General features: G+C 44.3%; 1 long non-coding RNA gene across 1 annotated transcript in view; it reads right to left on the bottom strand.

The window, feature by feature from the left end:
* The window catches only part of LOC137480401 (uncharacterized), an 83,398-nt gene extending 59,712 nt beyond the window's left edge, over positions 1-23,686 (bottom strand). Inside the window, exon 1 of the long non-coding RNA XR_011002881.1 lies at positions 23,519-23,686. This is a non-coding gene — a long non-coding RNA (uncharacterized lncRNA). The remainder of the gene's footprint in view (positions 1-23,518) is intronic.
* Between the last annotated feature and the right edge of the window lie 1,846 nt (positions 23,687-25,532).

Genomic DNA, 25,532 nt, shown 5'->3' with positions numbered 1-25,532 from the left:
TGCAGGAAAAATCCAGCCTCTCTAGTGGAATCTAGGGATGAACACGTCCACTTTCCCAGAATACACCATGAACTGTCTAGAAAGGGACTTCTTGTTGGACTGTTATTGTTTTTATTATGATACATGACACCACTCTCAAAGAACAGTGATTTAGCTTTCTTTGTAAATAGAGTTATTGATTGGAGCTCCTTTAACAGCACTTCTGCCACCCTTGCTGCTCTCAGGCTCCATAAAACAAGGAGCCATTCCTGCCTTCAGGTCTTCACCATGATTTTTGGTACAGCCCATCCTTCCAGCTCAGAAACAAATTGAAAAGAAATAAAACCACCTATTGAATACCAAGCAGAGTTTTTTCCACTTCAGACATCTTGCATTCCAGGTCTGTGCCCATGACCAAATACAGGATGTGCCTGGAGCAGGAGGGATGGCCTGTCCCCGTCCCATGGTCAGGACAGGGCACTGCCCAAATGCCCCTGTGCCCATTGTCCCCTCTGCTGCCACCACCAGAGTGGGCAAACCCCATTTCCTTTGTGGGGACAGTGCAGGCTCTGAATCAATATCATTTCAATAATAGTGTCACCACTTAAAGTGCTTGCAGAGCTCTCTGTGCTTTCCAGGGCAGCTTGGGGTGTATTTTTGCCCTTTAACTGAAGCATTTTGTCAGTTCCTGATTGAGAGTTACATAAATCAAGGTTCACTGCATCTTCACTCTTCTCTGACTCAAGCTACACAGAAGTATTTTTGGTAGCTGTGAAGAACACTGAGACACAAAAATAACTTCCAGGGAAACAGGACTGGCACAAGCAGGAAGTGGATTTTAAATAATTGAACCAAAGTAGCTGGTGCTGTTTGAAAAGCAAGATTTGTAAACTAACTGCATGTGTCCCACCGTGGGACAGTTCCAGCTGTCTGGAACTGAACTCCCAAAATAAACAGAAAAGGGTTCTTTCCAATGAATATTATGTCACAAAGTTACACACAACTTCCCCACAAAACACTTCCACCTCAGAGTGTATTAAAGAAATCCAACTTTTCCTCTGCCTGAGGTAAGTGAAGGGAGTAGCAGCAATCACATTCTCTGCCATTGGTGGAGATGCAAAGTCAACCACTTCCAAGCTGGAAATGTCAGACTTGAGACTGGCTGTGCAACCTCAATTTGCCCCCTCGTGCCTGTGCATAACGATGTGGGCTTTAATTACCTGAACACCATCTCCAGTTTTAAGATCCTGCCTCAATCAGCACAGGGCTGGAGGAGCGAGGTCTGTAGGATTACATAGCAGGCAACATTAAAGCAGGAAAATGGATTATCTGCTTGTAGCAAAGGTGTTCCACAACCTGAGAAGGGAATTAAAGGAAGGATTCCAGCCTTTTTCACCTCCCCAATCATGAGACTAACACAACAGTCATTCCTCTGGTACCCCTGACAAAAGCCATGCATCTGCATTTCCCAAACTGCCCACAGACACGTTTAATGCCAAGGTCAAGCTCTAGCAAAGCCCCAGGTCTGATGCTAATCCATTGGAAATGATCAGTTTAGTGAGGGTGACGTTCTGGTTGACACTGGTGAAGATTTTGCTCTCAGCAAAATCAGTGTTTTCTGAGACCAGAGGAATTTTTCCAATGATGCAAACTGTTCCCAAGATTTTTACTCCTCACTGTACCTTGGACAACTGCCTCCAAGCCAGGCCTAAAGTGTCCATGCAACCCATGCCCCAGTCAGGAGGTCAGATTGATCTGTAACCCATCCCAGGACTAACTGGCCTTTCATCCCAGCTCTAACCATTATCCACCTCTAGGACAGGCAAAACAGTTTTGGTTCAGATCTGAAATAAACTGGAAAATGATAAGTGAAATAGGTAATTTCATTTAATACATAACAGGCTGATTTTCCAATTAGGGTTCCAGTTTTGAAGGTCATCTCCATGGCCCTCTCTTGTACCTGTTCTGGGCTCCTGCAAAGGAGGTTGTGCTCTGGAATTTAAAACCATTTAATATTTAAAACATTGCTTTTTTCCCACCTGTATAAAATAAAAATAGGTGCTGCCGTTCAGGTTTTAATTCAAACTCTAAAAGAAGCAGTGTGAGAAATGCTTTAAGTTATCAAGCTTTCAGCATCACTGCAGTATTTATGAATAAACAGAGTCCCTTAGCAGGGTACAGCTGGCACATGAACCTCAGCTGGAAAAACTTTCTGGAAATTCATCTGATTAAGGGAGAATCAGCATTCCCCTACCCTCTCCTGGCCAGAGACCAAACCCTCCCGTGCTGCTGCTTTCATCCCAGGCTTTGGAAGGCAGGCAGCACTCAGCATCCATCCAGCAGGGAGTGAAATCCATCCCTGGTGGAACTGGGAGCTCTGCCCTCACCTTCCCTCAGCTCCAAAATGCACTGCAGCTTCAGAGTCATTTTTTTCCCCCCTGTAGCTCTTATAAGAGCCACAAATCCCTGGTTACTTTTGATTTACAATAGAGGCAAGGTCATCCTTATAATGAAAAAAAACAAGGTCTATATTTTCAGACACCAAGATACAATTTATCATAGAGATCAATGACACTTTTATTCTCTATAGAGATGAAGTATCCATTTTGCAGTAAAATTATCAGAGGGGTTTTCTCCTTTTTCTCTCCTTTAAAAGCCTCTTGCAGGTGCTGCAGCAGCTGAAAACCAACTTGTAACAGAACATTTTAGCATTAGCATCCAGTTCTCCTGGCTGCCTTTCTAAAATAGATTTCACTTTTCTTATATTAGTGGCTGGGAGAAAAGGGAACGGTGCAATCTGTGGAACCAGACGTGTTTGGGTGGTGAAAGGTAATACTAATGGTACCCCCTGAGTCAAGAGGCATTTCTAAGCCCTTTCAATTGAAATAATTGCCCCTTGCCAGCTCTCCCAATGCCCTCCTGTCTGGGCAGTCACACCAGCCCCGTGCCAGGCTGAAGCAGCCACGGTGGATGACCCATGGGGTTACCCAGAATCACCTTTATTTTTTTCCTAACAGGACTTTCAGTTCTTCTTTTATTTGAAATCCTGTTTGTAACACGTTTTTAGCTCATCTCCAGCAGCGCTTCTGAGCACCCAGAAACCATCTGGGGCATTTTCACCTGCTAAGGCTGGGTAATTGTCACCAGCTTTAGAGTTTATTTGGGAACTGAAGACACAGAAACATTCTGTGGGTAGGGAATAGGGAATCTGTCTGCCCCAGATGTGTTCACTGCACTGGCCCACACAGGGATCACTGGGACTGAGCTCTCCAGGCTGCTGCATCACTCCCAAGCACCAGCTCAGACACTGCAGTGCCACCCTGACACAGTCACAGCTGGGTGAAAACACCATTTCTTTGCTCCCTTGTCATCTTTTCCAACAGCCTGGCCTGGGCTCTGAAAGCTGTGACAAACAGGTGGCTGTGGTGGCACACAGCAGGGAGATGCATCAGCACAAACTGCCCAGCCCAAATCTTCTGCAAGGCAATAAAGTGCACTGCCACCCTGCCTGAGTTACCCCTTTGTCTCCTTTGCCCACTGCATCCCATGGCAAGATAAGCTCATTAGGAGGATTTATTTTTTAAATTCATTCCTTTAAAGCACATGAATTTCCTGATTTTACTGATGGCTGCCAAGGATTACAACTTCAGTCAGCTGAATTTCCCTTAAGCTCTATGCTTGCCCTAAGCTAATCACAATTTTCAGGAAAGGAAGGCATTTTAGACTTTTCCTGGTGTTCAGCTCCATTGGAAATTATTTGCCACATGTGTTCAGTAGTCTCACCTTACCTGTAGTTCCCAAATTAACATTTTCTGTTTACTGATTTTAGAGCTGCTGGAGATAAAGGAATTTTCTGCACCCAGGGGTATCTGCACTGCTGCTGCATCCATACCAAATCAAATAATTATGGACTATAGCAGTCTGGAGATATTGACATAGGCAGGACATCACTTGTTCATGGGAATTTCCTTAACTTGATGATTTCCAGTTAATAACAGCTGAAAGATTAAAGGGAACCTTTTTATTCTCTGCTTAGTCCTGTCAAATAACCATGATTACTTCCAAAACAAAACCAAACAAAGGCCACTGGACGTTTTAGTAACTTTTAAGGCCTTGCCCAACCCCGTTTTTCCAGCACCATCTCCAGGCAGCAAGAGAAGAACTATGTGTTTGTGCTGATGAGCTATACTGAGCCTCAAGGTCCTACTTCACCTCTTCCAGGCGCTTCAAGTGGAATATTTGAGAGCAAAACTTCTTTTCTCATGGTTTTTTGTCACTATCATTACATTTAATGCATTTTTTGCTCTGACTTGTCTGCCAGTGCCAGCACAGACCCTCTGGATGTATTTCTGTGGGGCATTTTGAGGAGAAAAGGTGCCACAGGACAATAACAGGGATGTTTCAAATGCCTTGGAGCTTCCTGAAGAAGCCACTGAGCTGTTCCTTACAGGCATTTGCAGTGATATGACAATTCAAAACTATCACTTCTCATCTGGTGCACATTAAAAATAAACTCTTCTAGTAAATCCTGTCTGGGGCCCTGATTCAGCTCTGCTTTGTGTTCATTTGCTGCTGCAAGAAGAGAGTTCAAAATGAGCTCAGACCATCAAAGCCACCTGCTTGTTCTATTTTGCAATCACTCCACAATCAGCCTACAAGGTGTTAAATGACTGCAAAAGTGCATGCCAATGGAGAAACAAGGCAACAGAGACACAGCAAAAGCATCTCCTTGATCCAGCTGTGTCCTGAGCACCATCCTTCTCCTTTTTCCATCCTTTTCCATCCACCACCACTTGTGCAGGAATGAAAGGCTCAGCTTTCACAAATGAAAAACGTCGCTGGGGTTTTTTCTGGCCTCATAAACCATCAGAGACATTTTAGGACAGTTGCTGCCCTTGGCTGAAGCATTGCCCAGACTGGAAGCACCAATCTCCCCAGAACACCCAAATCCCAGTGAGAGAAACACTGGAGCAGCTCCTCTGCCACCAGCAAAATGCTTCAGATTTTTCATTTCATGACTTCAGCCAAAGCAAAACCCAAAGCAGAAGGTACTTAATGATCCAAAGCCAGGCTGAGATTGAACTGGTACATATATCCTACAGAATTATTCCAGATTCTGTGAGACAAAATGAAGAAGGCAATGGGGCTTCTGCACGTTGGGATTAGCTAAGGGAATCAAATCTAACCATTTTAAGGAGAAGAATGAGGAAAACCAAAACAATCTTAAAGCTATATATTCAAAATAACAGCTAACTATCTTAAAGCTATATATTCTAAATAACAGCTGACTTTTGGTGGGGGGGTTGATTATAATTTTTGCCTGTACTGGAAGACACTGGGCTCACCCTCCACTCCAGGGATTTGCCAGTTCATCCTTCCCTCCTCTCAGCTCTGCACCAGGAGCTGGACCAGACACCCAGAAAGCAGCCGAGAGCAGATTTTCCTCATCAGTTGGGTTCTGCAGTTGTAGGTGAAGGCTCTGCAGTGATCTAAAGGCAAATGGAAAAGCCAGGTCTCTTCACTCAGCATAAACTTTGTCATCTGCCTATGAGGGTGCTAAAAATTGTCTTTAAAACAAATTCATACAGGAGAGCCATTAATACACAGGCCAGCAGAAAAAGGTTGGGTTGTTTACATGGGTTTGATTTTTTTAAACTATAAATAAACCATGATTCCTTTTTCTAGTTTAACTTCACCAAACCTCCTATTTTTTATGTATTTCATCAGGAGCCACCCACAAAAGGGGCAGCCTGTGAGATTCAAGATCTCCTTGCCCAGCACATGCCAGAACAAAGAATCCCCGTGTTTCAGTATTCAAAAGCAGCATTCATTTTATCAGAGGTAGCAACAGATGGGAGATCATCACAGAAAGAATACTTTTTAATTACCAAAACATATGTGCTGATACAGTGCAGCACAGTTGTCAGGTTTTTGTACCACTTAGAAAAAGTTTCTGTACAAAGGTGAGTAATTTTTGGTCATGTTTCACAGTAAAAACCCCTGTTACATTTTCTATTTAGAGCTAATCTCAAACTGTGGACCCTGAAGAATACTGGGTGAATAGAAGGCTGTGTCTTGTCCACAAACCTTCCATGTTTGCCTTTAGATACAACCAAGACCAAAGCTGGGAAATGAGGTTAAAAAAACTTACTGGAATAAACAAAAAACAAAAAAAAAAAAAAAAAAAAAAAAAAAAAAAAAACAAAAAAAAAAAAAAAAAAAAAGGAAATAAACCTGAGCAAAACTGAGCTCTTTGCTGTTTCAGCATACACAGCACAAGCAGGCAGATGGCATTTCACAACTCCTTTGTCTCAGTGCCTACAGACAAGCCATTCATATTCCTAAAATTCGTGAGAGCTCTATAGAAAGCTCATATTGCCATGGAGTTACATTTCTGGGTGCTGGATACCAACAGCAGCAAGCAGTCCTTAAGGAGATCCCTTGCTATGCTGTGAACCCCACACTGTGGGGATTCAAGCTCTCTGATGCTCACACACAGCTCCAGAAACTCCCACCAGCCCAGAACAGGCTGTGCCCAGCCCTGCCCTCCCCACTCCCCACTGCTGGGAGGCATTCATGGGTGCAGAGTTACTCACACAGCCCTGCCGTGCTCCTCTGCCCTGCTGGAGCTCCCTCTGGTCCAGGAGAGCCGGAGAAAGACCCAAAATCCACCTCAGGCTCCACTCTGGAGCAGCCTGTAGCTCGGATGGAGCTGCCAGCCCAGCCCTGTTCACCTCTCAGGCAGCCAGAGGGGTCCTGGTGCCTTTTCCTGCCTGTGTTTTATAGACTCCTTAAAACCTTCAGCACAAGTTTTGGATTACACTCTATTGATTCCACCAATGATTCACAGTCTAGAGATTAAAAAAGGCTTCTCCCATTGCCAGGCTCCAACGGGAACAGTAAAGCTCCACAGAGAAGAGGTGAGAGGGGGAAATAAATAGGCAGCAAATGGACTGAATCTTGGCTTACAAAGTTGCCCCAGAGAGGGGGAAGTACCTGCTGAGACAACTGGAAATTAACTATATTTCTAAGGTAGCACGTCATGTATGGTAGAAGATCCCACTAACACAGCTAAATAATCAGCAGGACAAGGTAGAAACATCCAGGAGAGCTGAAACTGCGTGTTGGGAATATCCGGAATTAATAAAACCAAGAGGCAGACCTCCTGGGTTTGAATTTTTTGCTGTTACTTTTGACAGTCCTACAGGAAGCAGGAAAATAAGGAGAGATAACGCTGCCTAGAAACTTCCTGGCAGGGAATGCAGTGCCATGGGAACAGGGAAAGGCTGGCCTTGGAGCAGGACCAGGTGAGCCCAGGCTCTGGCAGCAGCCCCAGCCCAGCTCCCAGCTCCACACATTGGATTTTTCTAGAAACCAGGAGCTCCCCCTCTCCCACACATTGCCAGCGATCCTCTTCCCAGCACATCCACAACCTGGTAACAGCCCAGCTGGCAGCTGTGCCAGCACAGACCCCAGACTGGGCTCCCCTGTGCCCTTCCCCTGGGAAATGTGCCCTCTGCCAGGGGCCAGCACCACATGTGCTTCACCTGCTCAAACTGCAGCCACAGCTCTCTTCAGAACATCACATTTCAACTGGTTCTTGGCTCCTTCTCCTGTTGGAAACGCTTGCTACCGTTTCCCCACACGTTGTGGTACACAGACAGGAGTTTTGTGCTTTTTTCCTCTTTTACTTCTTCAAATCCTTGTGTTAAGCAAGTGGCTCAGTAAAAGAATCAAAATTGTCATTCTATGCAGTGAAACTTTTCATTTGTCTTTCTACTCCTCATCAGCCATTAATGATGCACAAATTCTTTTCCTTTCTTTATCCTTTGCCCCTCTCCATTATTTATACTTGGTACATGGACTTTTGTGTTACAAATTCTTCAAAGACATCATTACTCTTTGCATTGATATGCACTGAAATAATCTTGCTAATCTATGATCAAAGACTTGTTCTATCTGGCTGCAATAATTTCCTTTCTTTCCCCTTCCTAGTCAGCCAATCTTATTTCTATTAAGTTTTGCAACCAAAAAAGCCATCAAATCAGAAAGCCAAGGCCACACCCAGTCACACTGGTGATGTCCTTCATTTGGATTTCCTTCCACTCTGCCTTGAATGCTTGGGCAGAGCTTCCCCAACACAAGCCCTGAACTCCAAACTCTTCTGCCAGGGAAGGTGATGTTCAGATGCTGAAATTTCCTCAGCACACCCAGTCCTGCACTGGTATTTCTTCTCCAGATTTCTAATCAGGGCATTTTTTCCATAGATATTTTCCTTTGGGTGGAAATCTGAGGAAAGGCAGATCATAAATTAACACCTGAACTAAAATGGGGATGGTCGCCATTATTCCAGAGCTACTCAAGGGCTGTAGAAAATAATTCTCTTGGTTTTTTTTTTTAGCCAGTAAAACACTGAATTCTCTTTGCAGCACTTTAACCCATACACATTCCTTTTCAGTTTTTAATACTTATGTTCCTCTCTCATCCAGTTCTGAGCAGTTCCCCTCTCTTCTTTATTTCCTCAGCCTTCTATTTCACAAAGCTGAGGCTTCCACTTCCCCCACGATTGCCTCAACGCTCAGGAATCAACCCTGGGTGCTGAACTTTGTCAAAGCTGCTTCCTGAGCCCACATTCTCACTCAGGAATGTGCATCTGTGCTCAGAACCACTCTTAACTTTTCCAGGTTATATTATCCAGCCATTTGATTTCAGGGAGGAGGTTCCTGTAGTACTTGGATGCCTTCTACATCGATATTTCTGGTTTAAACAGGGGCTTTGGGGTCCTTTGGTTGGTTCTGGATGCTTTTTGTTGGTAGGGTGTTTGACTTGGGGACTGAAATACAGATCTACAGGTAAACAGCACCGTAATGAACGTACCAACATAAATAATTTGTTCATAATTAAGGTAAAAGAACTAAATAAACAGTATCAACTTGCATTTTACAACTATTTCTTAAAGTCCATTAAAAAAGGGCATATATTTAATGAATGTCAGGATGCATTATTAAATAACTCAGGGACACCAGAACAAAATATGCCTGAAGAAGGAACAGGAACATCAATGAAAACATGTATCCACACTCTTTCAGCCCAAAAACACAAACCACAGAACATGTCAGTCGTGTTCACAACACAGCTCTTTTGAAGATTTTGGTATCAGTAACTGGCAGGTTGAACAGCTGTTAAATTTAGCAGCATTTATTCTACTTTGTTTACAGTTTTGTTGTGCTTAACTTGCTTTCACACATTCAGCAACAGAGCAGCAGTGAACAGTAGCTACACGAATATATCTATTTATCTATATACTATCCCTATGATACTTACTCTGCTCTCAGGCACCTGAACCTGCCCTTGGATGACAGTAAAATGCTATTTCATCCCCCCCAAACAAGTGAAAAGCAGCCATAGCACTTATTTACACTTAAATACAGCACTTATTTGTGCATATATGGTATAATTTACACTTACATACACACTGACAGTGGAAGCCACTGAATAGAAAAGAGGTAAAATGCTCTGGAAAATTTAAACTACTGCAGGTAGCAAGCGTGCAGAATTTATTGGTGTTCCCAGTTCTGCAGACACCTTGCAAATAGCAAGATTTTAAGTCTGGCAAGATGACTTTGAAGTGTTGGCCCTGCTGTAGAGGGTCAGGAGTGTGTTGGAGACACTGCAGAGATGCTTCACACTGGACAGGAGGAAAACTGATCAATTTTGGGTGGCTGCCATGAGTCAACACCTTCTACCAAAATGGGTCCCAGGATCAATATCCCTGGGTATTACCCTTGTGCTCATTCAGCTCTTCAGAAACAAAAATAATTACAAATATCTGGGGCACAATCCTCTCTGCCTGATACAATGCTTTGTATAATCACAATTTAATCCACCTGGGCGAGGCAAAACATGAACAGCCACTAGAAAGTGTAATATAAGCTTTAAAAATCTAGCATAACACAGAGGGAATTTTATATCCTCAAGTGCTTAAAAAAAAGGGGGAAATAACTCCTGCAGAGGGGTTAGAAACAGATACTGCAGGATTAGAGCACTGAAAGGACTGATTATAAAGTGGACTAATTATAAAGGGGAGAACAACAATTTAAAATATCAGTCTTTGCAGTTGGCAGCCCACAAGCCATATTATGCCCTTGGCCAAGCAAGTTAACTGCAGTGAGAGCACTCCACAGGCTTTTATGGCAGAATTAGCTCCCAAAAAAAAAAAAAAAAAAAAAAAGAGAAACTCAAGTAGTTGTCACTGATGTTGAGCCAAAAAAGCTTTCTGGCTTTAGCGCTCCTCTCTGCGAGGTCAGAGGTGGCCACAGGACCTTTATTATTGCTCAGAGTTCATTTGACTTGAATCATCCACAAATGCAATCCAACAAGCTAATTAAAGACATAAAGCTTCTCTTGGACTGGATTAAGGGCTGTCATTTTTTTTACCTTTCCCATAGGAGAATAATTTTTTACAGCCCGAAGTGAAGTTACATATTTCCACAAGACAATACAAAATGAAAAAGGGAAACAAAGAAATACATGCTTTACCAAAAGCCAATAAAACGGAGACAGATTAGCTTTCAATCATGCTGAAACAGGTCAGAGAAGTAAATCAAACTTTGCAGAGCTATAAAGAAAAGATCCGTCTTTGTCTCTGTGGTTTAAATAAAAGTTTGACAAGAAAGTTAATAATATGAAAGAGAAGGGAGGATTTATAAAAATCTCTTTTGCAGAGGTAAATAATTGAAACAAGGCACAGAGCTCAGAACTTATTGTAGCTCCACTTCAGCACAAAAAAAGCCCTCCTGAATTCAGCAGTGTGCAGAATGGCAGGGGAAGCCAAAGCTTCTAAAAGCCAGCTCACATAAAGCAATTTTGGAAGTTTCACAGTCGCAACAATTAGCCAAAATTTTACCAACTGCAGCACCTTCAAAAAGGGGAATAAACACCAGACTGAGCTCAAAGTCTCCCTATAAATTATCCTCTCCTTGCCTGCTCTGGAGCATCCAAACTGACCAACGCTGTCATAATCCACTTAAACCCCACTCCCCCCTCACAACAGGACAGAAGGGATCTGACAAGGAAAATCCAAGCAATGCTCAGAGCTGAAACCTCTCCTAAAAGCACACATCCTGAAGAGTGAAGTTTCTAAGGAAATCACCATGGCTTCAAAACTAAACGAAATTTCCCTCAGCTGTAACTCAGGTGGTTCCTTTTCTCCTGCAATTGTGGAGCAGAAAGCTTTCTCCCTGACACTGTTACAGAAGCAATTTCCATAAAAACCTTTCAAAAGAGGTGTTCTTTCACCTTAAGCCCAAACTGCTCAACACTTCTTTGCAAGACATAAAAACAAAAAAAAAAACTCTATCAGGAGCTCACTTAGCTCCCACACTCAGGAGTTAAATGAACTGTTCATAGAAGGAATTATCCTCCCTGGACAGCCTGGTGGAGGCTTTGAAGTTGGGAAAGCAACTCGTTTCTGAGCACCAGCTGGACTTCTTTTAGCTAGCAAATTTGCTGCTAATTCAGTAGTTCAAGGCTCCAGTGAGAGTTTCTTATTTCTTGATTTCCCTTTGGCACATCACTTTTTCCATGTTCGTGCTGAAGGTCTGGAGTTCATTGCACCCACATGGGGATGTGGAGAGGTTCACTGGGGCAGCCAGAGGTTCTGGGCTGGTTTAAAGGGATCAAATTGACTCTTTTGATCCCAAATTTTTACCTGCATGCTATCTCTGCTATCTCTACCTCTGCACAACCCTAACTTGCAGCAGGATGAAGAATAGATGCACCCTTCAGCTGGAAGTGACTATTAAATCTCTCCAGCTTCTGCTCTTGCAGCTTTAGTCCTCCACCTTGATCAGCTGAATCTTATTTCCTCAAAGCTTCTTAGGGCAGTATCCAAGTCCCCAGAATGCTAAGCTGTTGCTCAGAAATGAGTGCAGATTATTTGGCCTGTCTCCTTCCCAGTTTTGGAATGCTAAACAAAGATGTGAAGCACTCATCACCTTCATGTTGCCTCTTAGCCAAGACTGTAATTTCAAATATCTGATTATATTCCTCCCCTGATGAGTTCAAAGGAAACAAAAGGCAGCTACTAAGATGCAGGATTTAATTGCAGGAGGAAAAAAGGCTCTGAAGAAGTTTCATGTGACAGAATCAGCAACAAGTGTCATCTGCTATTAAATAAGTTGTCACATCATGGAACGTATGCAAATGAGAAGGAGTAACTCCCACAACAAGAGAGATTTAGAACGTGGTATAAGGAATAAAAACACACACAAAAGTGAGTGAAACCCTGGGTGTTCAGAGCTGAGCAAACAGGTAAAGAAGAGAAGGAAACATCAGTTTGTAAAAGTCAAGACAAAAGCTGTATGGATCCAAATCACCAGGCAAAAATACTGAGTTTGCCACTGCTAAATCCTGCTTCAGATCTCCAATTTCACCTTAAAATGCACACTTCTTTCCAAACTAATAATTAGTATTATGCTTAATTTGACCAGGGCTACTGCCACTAGGGAAGTCTGGTCCAGTTAGAGGAAATAATATTTAAATAATAGCACTTATTTACTTTAATGTTGATAGCACACATATTCCAAACACTGCTACTGAATCAAAAGTGGGTGGTGGAGGCTATTTTAGACACTTGAGAAAGATATTCTAGATCAGGAGAGATACATCCCGACTGCAGAGAGCACCAGGAGTGCAACGAGACTAATCAGAGATCTGCAAGTGTGACATGATGGAAGATTAAAAACATTATGGTCTGTTTGCCCTCAAGAACAGACAACTCATGGGGGACCTCAAAGTCTTCACACACACAGAGCAGAATATCATCTTTTTTCCATACCTAGGACAGATAAGACAAGTCACTCCGTTTTCCTGACTAATTACAAGAAGAAACATCCAGGCTAAATGTCAAGAAAACCTTTCTAACAGCAGGGATGAGGAGACAGAATAGATTAGCTGAGCATCTCGCTACCATTGGAGATCTTTCAGAGCACATTGAATAAATATCTGTCAGGATTAATACACAGCTCATCCTGCCTTGGGGCTGATGGATGAGTTACATGACCTCTCCAACATCCTTCCAGGTTATTCCACTGAATTTCTCTTGTAACAGTTGCTCTGAAAATCAGGAGCTGGATTTGATAACTGAAAGTAATTTCCAGGATTCCTCAGGAGCACACGAGTGGTACAAGATAAATCTCATTTTCAGGGAGCACAGAGCTGTTTGTTTCCCTGCTGTTGCAATCACCATCTTTAAGCAGCTGGGAGCACACACAGAAGTTGGGGTAATTTCCATTATCCAGTTCAGGAGTCAGTTCCAAAGGGTGGTAAATTAACTGCACTGCAATTGTGCTAAGGAACATTTCAGCAAAGATACATCTGTTAAAAGCACCCCTGAAAGGCAGAGACCTTTAAATCTTTAAAGCTTTCCCTTTGAAAGACTTAATTTTTGCAGAAGTTATAAAGGTTTAACTAACATCATTTGATATCCAGCCTGGGAGATATTGGGGAAACAAATAAAGAGTTTAAACACCATTTTTGAGAATTAAAATGCAAGATCTCATCCAAGTCATTCACTGGCAAGGCTCCCAAATCATTCTTGCTTAATATAGACTATCTCAAGTTGGAAGGGACCCATTAGGATCAATTAACTTACTAGCTAAGTAAGTTAATTCTCACCTTTAATGCAGCCAGATGGTTCCCAGGAACCAGATGACTGAAAAATGGAATCTTTGGCCTTTCTGAGATCAATTTCAGAGCTATAAGACAACATAAGACAGCTTTTAAATAAAGATGATCTCCACTTGTAGAAGTCATTTGTCAAAGAAAAATATTTAACAAAATGCTGGTGATGACTTTAAAGAATCTATTCTCTAATGATCCTTGTACAGAACTGACCACCTGAGTCCTGAATGTCTCCAGCCTGAACTCCCTCAGTAAATCTTTCAGACGCTGGAAGGAAATGGGGTTTTAAGTTTCCTAAATCAATGGCCTCTGTGGCTGTTAGTACATTCCATTTTGTACACCATCGAGATGATTGAGTTTTGGTTGTTGATTGGGGCTCAAATTGACTTCCAGCACTGCAAATGGAAGCAGAGCTGGGGCTCCAGAGGCACGCAGGGCACGGCAGGAGATTCCTGCATCCTGCAAGACATGCGGTTACCTCAGCACTGCCTCTGCCCTCCAGCAGAAATCTACCCGAGCTGAGCTGGCTGTCAGAGCTCCTGACTGACAAGCAGGAGAGGAAAAGCTGCCAGCATCACTCCCTGCTGAGGCCAGGACGAGGTCCTGCCCCCGAGCCCCCAGACCGAGCTCCCTTCCCTCGCAGCGCCCGTCGCTCTCTGAACATATTGACAGCAGCGTCCATTTTCGTCACTCAGGCCATTCATCTGCAGCCCATGCAAATTAAATTAGAGCCTCAGCTTTCATCAGAGCAATCCTGGTTTGTGTTGCAGGATGTGCAGTTTGATCCTGTGCTAGCTCCAGCCTTGAATCCCTAATGTCACTGGGCCATGAGCGGTACCTGGTGTTGCTCCCCCATGTGCAGGCAGCTCCTGAAGCATCACAAAATACAATTATTGCCTTTTTTTGGTCTTGGTTGCTACTCCTTGAATCATGTGAAAGACAGAGAGAGTGGGAGGTGCCCTGTGCCCTGGGAATTTTGGAGTAAACCTCTGGAAAAGGAGGTTGGGGGATGCACACAGACAGGAACTGCAGGAGGGCACAGCAGAGATGGAGAGGTTCTGCTTCTTTGCCCATCACCTCTGCCAAAGACTCTTCTAGAAACCAAGTAAGTCTCTGAGTATGGAAACATATTTCCAGAGGGAAACAAACCTAAAGATTTTTACACAAGCAGACGTGGTCTGTTGGGGAAGTTCCCACTGGGACTCACACCCTCCTCATTTCCTCTCCCCATGCCAGTCTGGGTTGGTGAGGAGTAACTCCCATTAAAGAATAAAAAAATAAAAAAACTTGTATCTTCACAATTATTTGAAATCTTTGCAAAAACAACTTTTTCTTGTCCCCCAGTAAAATTATCACAAAACCCAGTGTCAGTGGCTGCTACAAGGATCAGCAGAAGTGACAGTGGCAAAAGTTCATGCTAAAAGCTCAGCTCTCACATTGTTATGAGAAACTGCACAAAGAGAAGCATTGGTCAGCATTGCACAGGGACAGTGACAGCAGTAGGTAAAAATCCTCTCCCAAATCCCAGTTTTACACCATATTTTACCCTGCATTCCTCACCAGAAGGGAATGATCATAAGCTGCTTTCCAGGGCAGCTTGTTGACTAACAGCTGGTTGGGGATAAGGTGATGCTTTATGACTTCACCTTGGGCTGCAGATTTCATCTCAGCTAAAAATCCCTTTTGGAAAAGTAACAATTTTACCTCCACTACTTCACTTAGCTCACTAAACTGTGTTTTATATCCTTTCTCTCTAAGAAAGGAAAGAAAAAAGCCCTGAAATTCAACACGTTAAACCATCCAAGTACTTAAAAGCACAATGCAAACTCACACATCCCAAGTTTTGGTCTAGTCAGGGTTTTCAGTGTAGCACAGCACTGTTTTATGCAGCTCATGGCCCAAACCAGTGCTTTTGAAGTTACTCTAGCTTATCAGCTAAATATGCATTGATTTATTTTATTATTTATTCTTTAAAAGGATGTATTATTAATTAGGCAACAGAACAGAGCAGCTTCCCAGGAATTATTCCAGTCTGTGACTGAAAAACATATGCAAGGTGCCATCCAGAATAAAAACCCCCTGGTAGCTGAAGTGAGGATTTCACACAGTAAGCTCAACATCCAGCCTTTCAAAACTAATGGATTGGGGCACAACTTCTGTTCTTTCCAGTTTATGCTGAGCAATTCAGGGGAAAGATTATGGACAGGGGGCTCTCTACAAGTTAAAATACCACAGGGACTGCTTGTGGGGGTGTCCAAACAAACTCAACCCCCATCTTCCCACGTCCAAAGGTCAGATTTCCCTTGATGGACTCATGGCCTGCAGTGAAGGCACCAAGTCCCACCTGACATCAGCACACAGCAGAGGAATGATGCTGCTGGAAACACCAAGGCCATGGTCCAAGCCCCTTCAAAGACCAAATGGGTCCATAAAGTCTCAGGGTGAGACTGGTCAAATTATCCCTTAGGCTTCTCTTTAGAGATCTGAGCTCTTAAAACCCATCTGTTGTTATTTCAGGGAATTAAGGATTTTTATCCCCCAATTTACCCCCCACATCAGAGTCCTGTGGTGCAGAGCAGGGAGTGCACAAGCCTCAGACTTGTGTTTCCAGCTGACCAACCCCCAGAACACCCAGATGTGTTCCACAAGCTCTCTTGGATGTCACATCTCCCTGGCAGGTGTTGGAAGGAATTCAGCAAAGTTGCATTAAGGCAATTTTAAAGCAAGAGGCCCCTGGGCTAAATAAAAAATAAAAAACCCCATGGGGAATCCTGGAGAAGCTGACATGGCTCTTCAGTTGGGCTGGTCATTTCACCTTCCTTCCCTTTTTCCCTTCCAGAGGGACTCAGGCATTAGGCTGAGTGTTGAACTGTCAGTTCAGATTTTCAGCCTTTAGAGATGAATTCCCCTCCTGGCTCGAGGCAGGAGCACTCATCTCCCGCAATTGTGTGTGTGTAGCTAATCATATGCAGCTACACTGAACCTGATTGTTAAAAGGCTGAGTAAATATAACTACACCCTCGTTATCTTGTTTAAAGGTAGGAAGATTAATTTGAATTCTAACTGGAAATACTGGTTCAATGAATAAGCCTGAAATGTAGCGGTTTTCAATTACACTAAGAAATTGGTCTTCTGAATTTTCAAATTATGCAAGGCAAAGCAAGTTCACTTTAATCTATATGTGGGGATATATTTGCCGTCTTCACAGCGCTGCATGTCAGTGAGCAAGAGCTAAAAGGGAGTGAAAATCCTAACGTTGGCTGTTGGTGCCCTCCAGGGGCCTGGCTGGGTATAAATTTCAGCCAAAACATAATTTTTGAGCATTCAACACATACAATAAATATTGCATATTATTACCCTGCTTTAAAAGGGGGTGAGGGCCATTTTTCATGGTACCCTCAGCAGACAGGTGCTCTCCACAGTCCCACAGACATTAAATAAACAAGGGCAAGAGAAGGATGCAATTATATTTGACTACTTCCAGCTTCCCTGCCTGGATTCCTAAGAAAAAAAGGTTTATATCCAATAAGAAACCTGAAGGACAAATAGAGGTGGGGAAAACTCAGTCTTGTAACTTCAAGCCACAATGTGAGTTCTACTTAAGTACATTTTTGTTGCAAGCTTCCTACAGCTTCACAAAGAGCTGACATGCAGTGGTTTTACACTCTCTGGAGCAGGACAGAAAGCATTCCTCTGCCTCACAGACTGCAGCTGAGCTCCTTACACCAGGGACTATTAATTCTCATTTTCCCTTGCCATCCCATAGCAGCTGCCACAACCAGACAACAGAGAGGCAAAGGAAAGCCCACAAACAAAAAAACACACCAAAATACCTGTGCCCAAAAGCAGTCTACAGAAAACCCAGAAGATAATCTGTGTATAACACGCCTCCAGCACAGAGCTACCTGATGCAGGGTTTTTCTGGAATTAATGGAGCTCCTCCTGCCGGTGCACAGGACTCAGCTGCAGAGGGGTGGCTGGGAGGAGGTGTCTTACCAGGGCACAGCTGTGTTGGAATTTCTCCCCATAAACACTCCCACACCTTTGGAAAGCACCATGTCAAAATAAGGCTGGTGGTATTGTCCAGTCTCACGTGCAAGAGCAGCTACAACCTTATGGATACTTCTGCCAGATTAAAGTTTTTGGTGAACTAGAAGTGTCCTCTACATCCACATCTCCCTTCTTCACCTCACAGCATCAATCATCCAATAGAAGTCATAGCTGTGGAAAGCTCCCTTCCACTGAGGTAGGAGTGGCACTGCTCTGTTTCAGGGGTTGAATATTCAGCACCTGCCCACAGTTGTCAGCCCAATATGCATCAGTATTGAAATGAATATTTAGATTTCCTGCCAGGCCTAAGTAGGCAGGACTGCACTGGGGGCCCAGCAGGGCTCAGCTCTGGGATTTCTCCTCCACAAAGTCCAGCATCAAAGTGCTCCAGCAAAGTCCAGACCAGGTGCTGCTGACCTAATGCGCCTGTGGGGTACCTGAAGATGGTGAGAATTCCATCTGAATTCTGATGAGGGAATGCTGAAGCTGCTGAGGGGTGTTCTACCATGCACAAGTCAGCTTCTGACAGACCTGCTGAAGGAGCTACCACCTCCCTCTCCCTGCTCTCTGGTCACGTCAAGAAATCAGACTTTAAAGATGAGGCAAGTACAAAAGTACAAAAGTCTTTGACATAATTAATATCAGATAATTGTTCTGAGTCCTCTTCCATCTGCCAATTACAAGTAGAAATTGAGTCTGGGGAGCTACTGCAGATGATCTTTCTGCAATTACAACTTGTGATGAGCTATCCAGCTCCAGCAGCTCTTCCCGAGCTCCAGCACGATCCTAAATGGAGTACCGGGGTCAGCAGCGACACGACATCAATCCCAATGTTTCACATGCCCACAGACCAGAACGAGCGCTCCTGGATTGCTGCTGGGTGTGACCGCCCAGCTCACAGCTGAAAAATCACTGCCCAAATCCGAATGGCAGGCAATTAGCAACACTTGCTGTCTCCCATGACTTGGTTTGGTTCTCCTTAAATCACTCCCCCCCCGGGCTCTCTGTCACTATTTTCAGGGGTCTTTTGGAGGCAGCTCAGACCCGAACAGGAGCTTGGCTCCCAGCAGTGCCACTGAGCAGCCTGAAGGAGCTGCAGGAGCACAGCTCCATCCTGGCAGCTCCCTGTCAGACACCAGGCTCTCATTAGAGAGGAACATCAGTTAACAAAGCAGCCAGTAAACCAAAGCATCGGGGTTCTGGCCCATGGGGACCCTTGGGCTGCACAAGCTTTTCCCTGAGAATGCAACAGAAAGGAAAACCATCCCCTACCAACCCTGCCCCATCCAAGCCCTTTTCACACACATTTAGTCAGAGTGGGGGTTCTGGAACAACAGTTTCTATCATATTTCATGTTTTCTGAATGTGACAGAAACCTTTTATCAGACAGAATAGAAATAGTCTATTCAGAATAGAATATTTCTATCATATTCAGAAAACATGGAATATGATAGAAACTGTTTTTTCTATCTATTCAGAATAGAATATTTCTATCATATTCAGAAAACACGGAATATGACAGAAACTTGTTTATTTGCAGGAGTAGGAAGGAAAAGGGAGTGTGTTTCTCTTGGTCACCTGCAGAGCTGTGCAGGGGCAGCTCAGCCAGCCCTGGACGCTGTTGAGAGTTTAATTGCACCCTCTCCCCTGCACCTGCAGGTGGCATGGCCTTCCTGCACATCTCTAACCCATGCTCCATAATCACATTCCAGGAGGGAAAAAAAAAAAAAAATAAAAAATAAAAAAAGAAAACCAAACAAAAAACCCCACACTTTCTAGATGAAGAGAGGTTTCAAAAATCATAGACTGATTTATGATTTATTTTGTTCAAAGCCATCAATTTAAACAATTGCTTTATTTTCCTGAGGCTGTGCTGGATTAGATTTAGAAAACATTGACAAGGAAAGATTAATGCTGGAGAACATAAAATGAGTTACAGGAGACTGACAATGAAATACACAACCAGCACTGTGCTCAGAACAGCAGAATATGAAGACTCATGAAAAGTACAACTCATATCGATCACAATAGCAGCAAACATCTAAAACAACAAAGCAGTGCCCATCCTGGGAATTAAAGTCCAGCCAGCAATTTTAGCTTGATAGCCTTTCACTGACAAGTTTTTGCAGAGAATAATCTTTTAACTCTTAACAGGGTATTTTACTCCCTCTGCCAGGCTGCCACACAGTGCAGGTACAGTCACTTTTGTCATAGTCACTTTGTCACCCTCCAGGTGGAACAAACTGAAAATTAGTATTTCAGGGGACTTAAATTGAGTTTGCTCAACTTGAAACACCCTTTAAAATAATTGATCCACACTGAAAAATCAGAACTTCTATCATGGCCTTCTGCAGGTACCGGTCACTTAAAGTTTAGTTCAATGTGCAGGGGGCTGCTGTCCCATATCCATGTGCTGCCATTACTGGCTCTTCCACAGCTGCTTTGACCTTTTTACACATTGACACACACTCAGCTGACCCCCCCTCTCTGCCTTTAGCCTGGGTGTACGTACATAAAAGCAGGACAAAACAGAAAGGACAACTTTTCTTTAAGCCTTGAAAGGCTACAGCTCTGCCATGAAGGATTTCCACCAGCAGTGAAGTTCACCTACAGCGTTTTCAAGGCACAGTATGACCCCCGGAACATCCTTGTCCAGTGGAAAAATCTTTTTGTCTAGACTTACACAGGCTTGCTTAAGGGAATTAACAGAAAATCTGTTCTACTGCACTTCTGTGGAGGCAGAGATGCTCCGTAAGTTCCCCCACAAATATTTTACACTGCACAGTGCTCACAGCATCCCCTTTCCCAGCCCTACTGTCACTATCCAACACAAAAATCTCACTGTCTTTACTTTCAAGCTATCTCCTCATTGATTCCAGTGGGAAAAAATGCATCAATATAGTTAGACTTGGTTCAGCTGCCAAACTGCCACAAAATGGGAAAGAAATTTTGGGGCCCAACCACTAAAATTGATGGTTTTGCAGCAAGCCTGCAGTACCTCAGCCACAGAATCAAGTGATTCATGGCATGACAGCATTTCAGTAATCACAACTCTCTTGAAAATACAACTCCAGTTAATCAGGGTGGTCTTGTTTCCTTTAAATACATTAAAAAGTCATTACCTCAAGTACCATTACATCAATACAGCACTTTTTAAAGGGACAGCATCAGACAACGCTGAGGGGCTTTTCAGATGCTGTTGTTCCAGCCTTCTGTCATCTCCACAATGGCCCAATTCTTTCAGTCAACAGCTAGAAACATTAAACTTCTATTTTCTCTGCTCAGAGCTCTTTGCTGCCCTTTACTGGCATGGACTCTTGTTGAGCTTGGGAAGGAAATCGGAGCTCTCATATGTATCAGCACTTTTTCTCCCCTGGGTCTAAGTTTAAAGCAGACAACATGTTTCAGAAATATTAATTTATAGAATACTTTAAGTGCAGCATAGGAGTTTCTCCCAGAGTTTGCCTTCTCATGCTTCAAGCTTCATTAATCAACTCAGCCCTGCCAAAATATATTACAGGAAGATGTCTGTAGCCTCTGATCTAAGGCATAATCATAGCTCAGAGTGGAATAGTTACAAGCCAGTGTCTCCACTTTAACCAGGACACAAGAACCCAAACCTCCTGGCAGCTGCACAATGCTGCTGTTAACTCCACCACACTGGCAGGGCTCTCATGTTAAAAAGGGAGCAAAGCAAGAAAAGAGCAGCACAGGGAGTGAGGAGAGTCAGCAGCTTGAAGTGCAAGGAAAAATGCAGACCTCGAAAAGAGTGGGAGAACTCTGGAAGAAACACCAAACCGTAGCTTGCACAGGAGCTACCAGGGAGCAAGTCTAGCTCATGAAGGAAGGGGAAAGCTCCTCTCCACCTTTAAAAGCTTTCTATAACTTCTTACCACATTTCAGGTGCTGCTTTTGAGGGAGTTCAGCCAAAGAGCCAACCGTGCTGAGCACATCCCTGCCACTGCCCTGACAGGAAAAGGGTCCACACGCTGAGGAGCTGCATGACAAAAGTGCTGTCACAGAGCCACGGGGAGGAAAGGACAGAAAAACTGCAACACAGCTGGAAAGCCCTAAGATCAGCAATACTGTAGCCAGAGTGAGAGCTGTCACTGCTCTGTTCTCACAGAGAGCTGGAAACACCAGCCAGGAATCCTCTCCCTGTGGGAACGCAGGACATCCCTCTGGCTGCCCTGGCTGTCTTGAGACCTTGGCACGAAGTCAAAAACACCCGTGGCTTTGATTTTAGCCCGTGGAAAATACTGCCAACTTTGTGTGAAGATTTACAGGTCACAAGAGTTTGAGTTAATGTAACACAGGGTGAAAAAGTAGAATTTTGGGGGTTTTTAGAATGGGGTTCAGGAGGCAAGATGGAGGAATTTGTGTGTGTCTTGTCATTCTTCTTGTCCTCCATCTTTCACTGTGATGGTGACACTTTTTATTGGTTTAGAGTAGAGACACACTGTCCAACATGGGTGATAGGTATTGGGAATTAATTTTAAATGGAGTGCATGTGGTTCATAGTATGAAATGGAAACACCACCCCAGAGGGCAGACAGAATGCCACGATCCAACTTGCAAAACAGAGCTCAGCAGGTCAGAGAAAGAATGTTATAGATAAGAGAAAATGAACAACCTTGAGAGCAAAACCGACACATCTGGACTTCTACTTTGGCTGCGGGGCTGGAAGGAAAAGACTTTTTATGATCTCGGGGTCATCTTGAGCACAGAACCCTGAGATCTCCCAAACTTCTCCAGAGCCCTGACTCCCACAGTGACACCCACACACCCACCTGCTCTCATGCGGATGCCACCCACACCAGGCACTGCCCTCTGCAAGAGCCTTCCTGCAGCCCAGCTCCTCCCTCCTCTGCTGGCCGGAGCTCAGATCACCTGGAAAGCTCAGTCTCGGGCTTAAAACAGGCACAGCAGTCTCCTCCTGAGCTGGACACAGCTAACAAGCACAAGTCTTGTGCTGTTCCAGGTGGAAAAAGTTCCTTCTGGTTTGCCGTCTGTGTTCATGTAGGTGTTGCCCCCAGAAAGCACAGCACAGGGTTTTTCTGGGTAGGACTCCCTTTGTTTCTGCTGCAGCAACAGCAGGATCCCAGCTCCACACTCAATTTTTAAGTGACAGAATAGCTTATGTGATCATGCAAAAGCACATAAAAGTCTAAAACTACCTGAAGTAAATCTACCCTTCTGGACCAGTCCTTTCCACTTCCATCCCCCTCCACCTGCAGAAGATGAAGTACCACTATGAAGCTGACCATTATAGTTTTACAGAAATTAGATTTTTAAATGCTCTCTGATTTTATTTAGTGTTCAAATTCTCCAGTTCAGCTCAGCACAAAAAGGAAATTATTTCTGCTTTCCCCAGAGAAAACTGGTAGCTTATATTGAACAGAAAAGGTATTTCCCCCCCAAAAAATGCCTTGGCTTAAGACCAACAACAGCAGATCTCAGGCCTGTACCAATAAGAGATTCTCAGCACTAAACTCAGGAATTTCCCCCTTTAAAAACCTCTGAATAGGAAGGAGTTCCTATTAGTATTATTCCTAGAACTGAGAGACCTTCAGATACCAAATCCTGGAATTATTCAGTTTCTCTGTGCTGAAAGAGCAATTTCATACTTCTTGTGGCATTTAAACAGTGATCACTGAGCTTCTCTCTCACTCCCAGACTCACAAAAAATTATTGTGTGCAACCAGAATCAAAGCTGGGTTTCCAGAAGAATTAGCACTTGTACCCTTTGAGGTTTTGCTTTTTTTTTTCTCTTAAAACAAAGACACAGCTGATGTCTCGTACTCACCCAGCCAGGAGGACAAGAACGGCACCAGCATCCAGGGAAAAAGGAAATCCTTCCACAATGGAGGCAAAAATAAGTATTAAACTTCCAGAGCACTCTGCAGCAGGACACAGAAACCCCTGAGCAGCTCAGCCCAGAGGAGCCCCAGGTGCTGCCCAGTCAGTTTTTCATTATTCCCTGCAGCTGTGGAGCTCCCCATCATCCCCGGCAGCACCACCCCATCACCCACCAGCCCCCAGTGCCCCCATCCCACCCTTCCCACGCCCAGGGCACGTCCCTCTCCCCAGACCGACCCAAACCATGGCATGTCCTGGTGGACAGCATCTCATGGAACCCCCAGTGCCCCCCAGGAGCCTCATCCACGGGCACGGTGCTCCCGTGGCATGGAGGTGTTGGCTCTTCTAAGGCAGTGAGAGCCCAGAACTTTCTCTTCTGTAACAAATGATAGCATTTAAAGGTTGTTCCCACCTCAGAATCAATTGCTGATGTTGTACTCCTCACAGGCTGGTGTTTAGCAATTTAAGCATTCCCACTTTTTCCTTTGTAGCAGGAAGAATCTGGAGTGCTTGAACACACACACCAACAAAGAAGTTCAGGAAGTCTTGCAAAGCTTTGCCCAGAAAAAATTCAAAGTACAAATGTTCCCTGGGATTGTTAAACACAAACTTGGTGAGTGCCATTGGTGTCACTTAAACAATGGGACAAAAGGCTCTGTTTTTTGTCCAAAAAGATGTCCAAAACTCAAATACAGCAGCTCAGATCCACACACACCCCAAATTCTGAAGCAAAAAATTCCCAACATCCATTCCACCTCATGCTATAGGAGCTTCCCATTCCTGCTGCTGCCACACAGTGTTCCCATCTTCAATTGCTGCAGGAGGAATTCTCAAGGTTTTCAAGGCAGGTTGTGATGCTGATCAGTTATGTCTAAGAATTATTCTGGAATCGTGGCACTCCCCAAGTCCTCTACAGGACAGAAGGCATCTCATGAATATTATTTATTCCCTCTTAAAATTGTTTAAGACTAATTTAAGTTTAAATTCTCCCCGGTTTCCTTCAGAAAATGGGAGACAATCATGCACATGGAAAAAATGAGATAAGAATCTGCTAGAAACAAACTCTTTTAGTGGTGCTTGTTCAGAATGAAAACATATAAAGCTCATTATGTAATTAATATCAGATGGAAATTGCACTGGCTTTAAAAAAACTTAAACTTCAATGGCACTGAGCCCCTCCCTGCCATATCTTTTTACAAGGGAGTGACAGGACAAGAGCTAGTGGCTCTAAACTGACACAGAGCAAGTTTAGACTAAATAGCAGCAAGAAATTGTTCCTGGGAGGGTGGGCAGGCCCTGGCAGAGGGTGCCCAGAGCAGCTGGGGCTGCCCCTGGATCCCTGGCAGTGCCCAAGGCCAGGCTGGACAGTTTCCATAGAGAAAAGAGAAACAGTGCCTCACGCTGGGGACAGAACGTGGGGAGTGGCAGCCTGGGGTGCCAGCACTGTGACACTGGGGTGTCCCTGTGCCAGCCCCTGTGCCAGGACTGTGACACTGGGGTGACTCTGTGCCAACCCCAGTGCCAGCACTGTGACTCTGGGGTGACTCTGTGCCAACCCCAGTGCCAGGACTGTGACACTGGGGTGTCCCTGTGCCAGCACTGTGACACTGGGGTGTCCCTGTGCCAGGACTGTGTCACTGGTGTGCCCCTGTACCAACCCCTGTGCCAGGACCATGTCACTGGGGTGTCCCTGTGCCAGCACTGTGACACTGGGGGTGACTCTGTGCCAACCCCAGTGCCAGCATTGTGACACTGGTGTGCCCCTGTACCAACCCCTGTGCCAGGACCATGTCACTGGGGTGTCCCTGTGCCAGCACTGTGTCTCTGGGGTGACTCTGTGCCAACCCCAGTGCCAGCACTGTGACACTGGTGTGCCCCTGTACCAACCCCTGTGCCAGGACCGTGTCACTGGGGTGCCCCCATGCCAACCCCAGTGCCAGCACTGTGTCACTGGGGCGCCC

Source organism: Anomalospiza imberbis, chromosome 11 (genome assembly GCF_031753505.1).
Source record: "Anomalospiza imberbis isolate Cuckoo-Finch-1a 21T00152 chromosome 11, ASM3175350v1, whole genome shotgun sequence".
NCBI lineage: Eukaryota > Metazoa > Chordata > Aves > Passeriformes > Viduidae > Anomalospiza > Anomalospiza imberbis.
The sequence above is the reverse complement of the archived record's forward strand: the minus strand, read 5'-3'. Positions and strand labels throughout refer to the sequence as shown.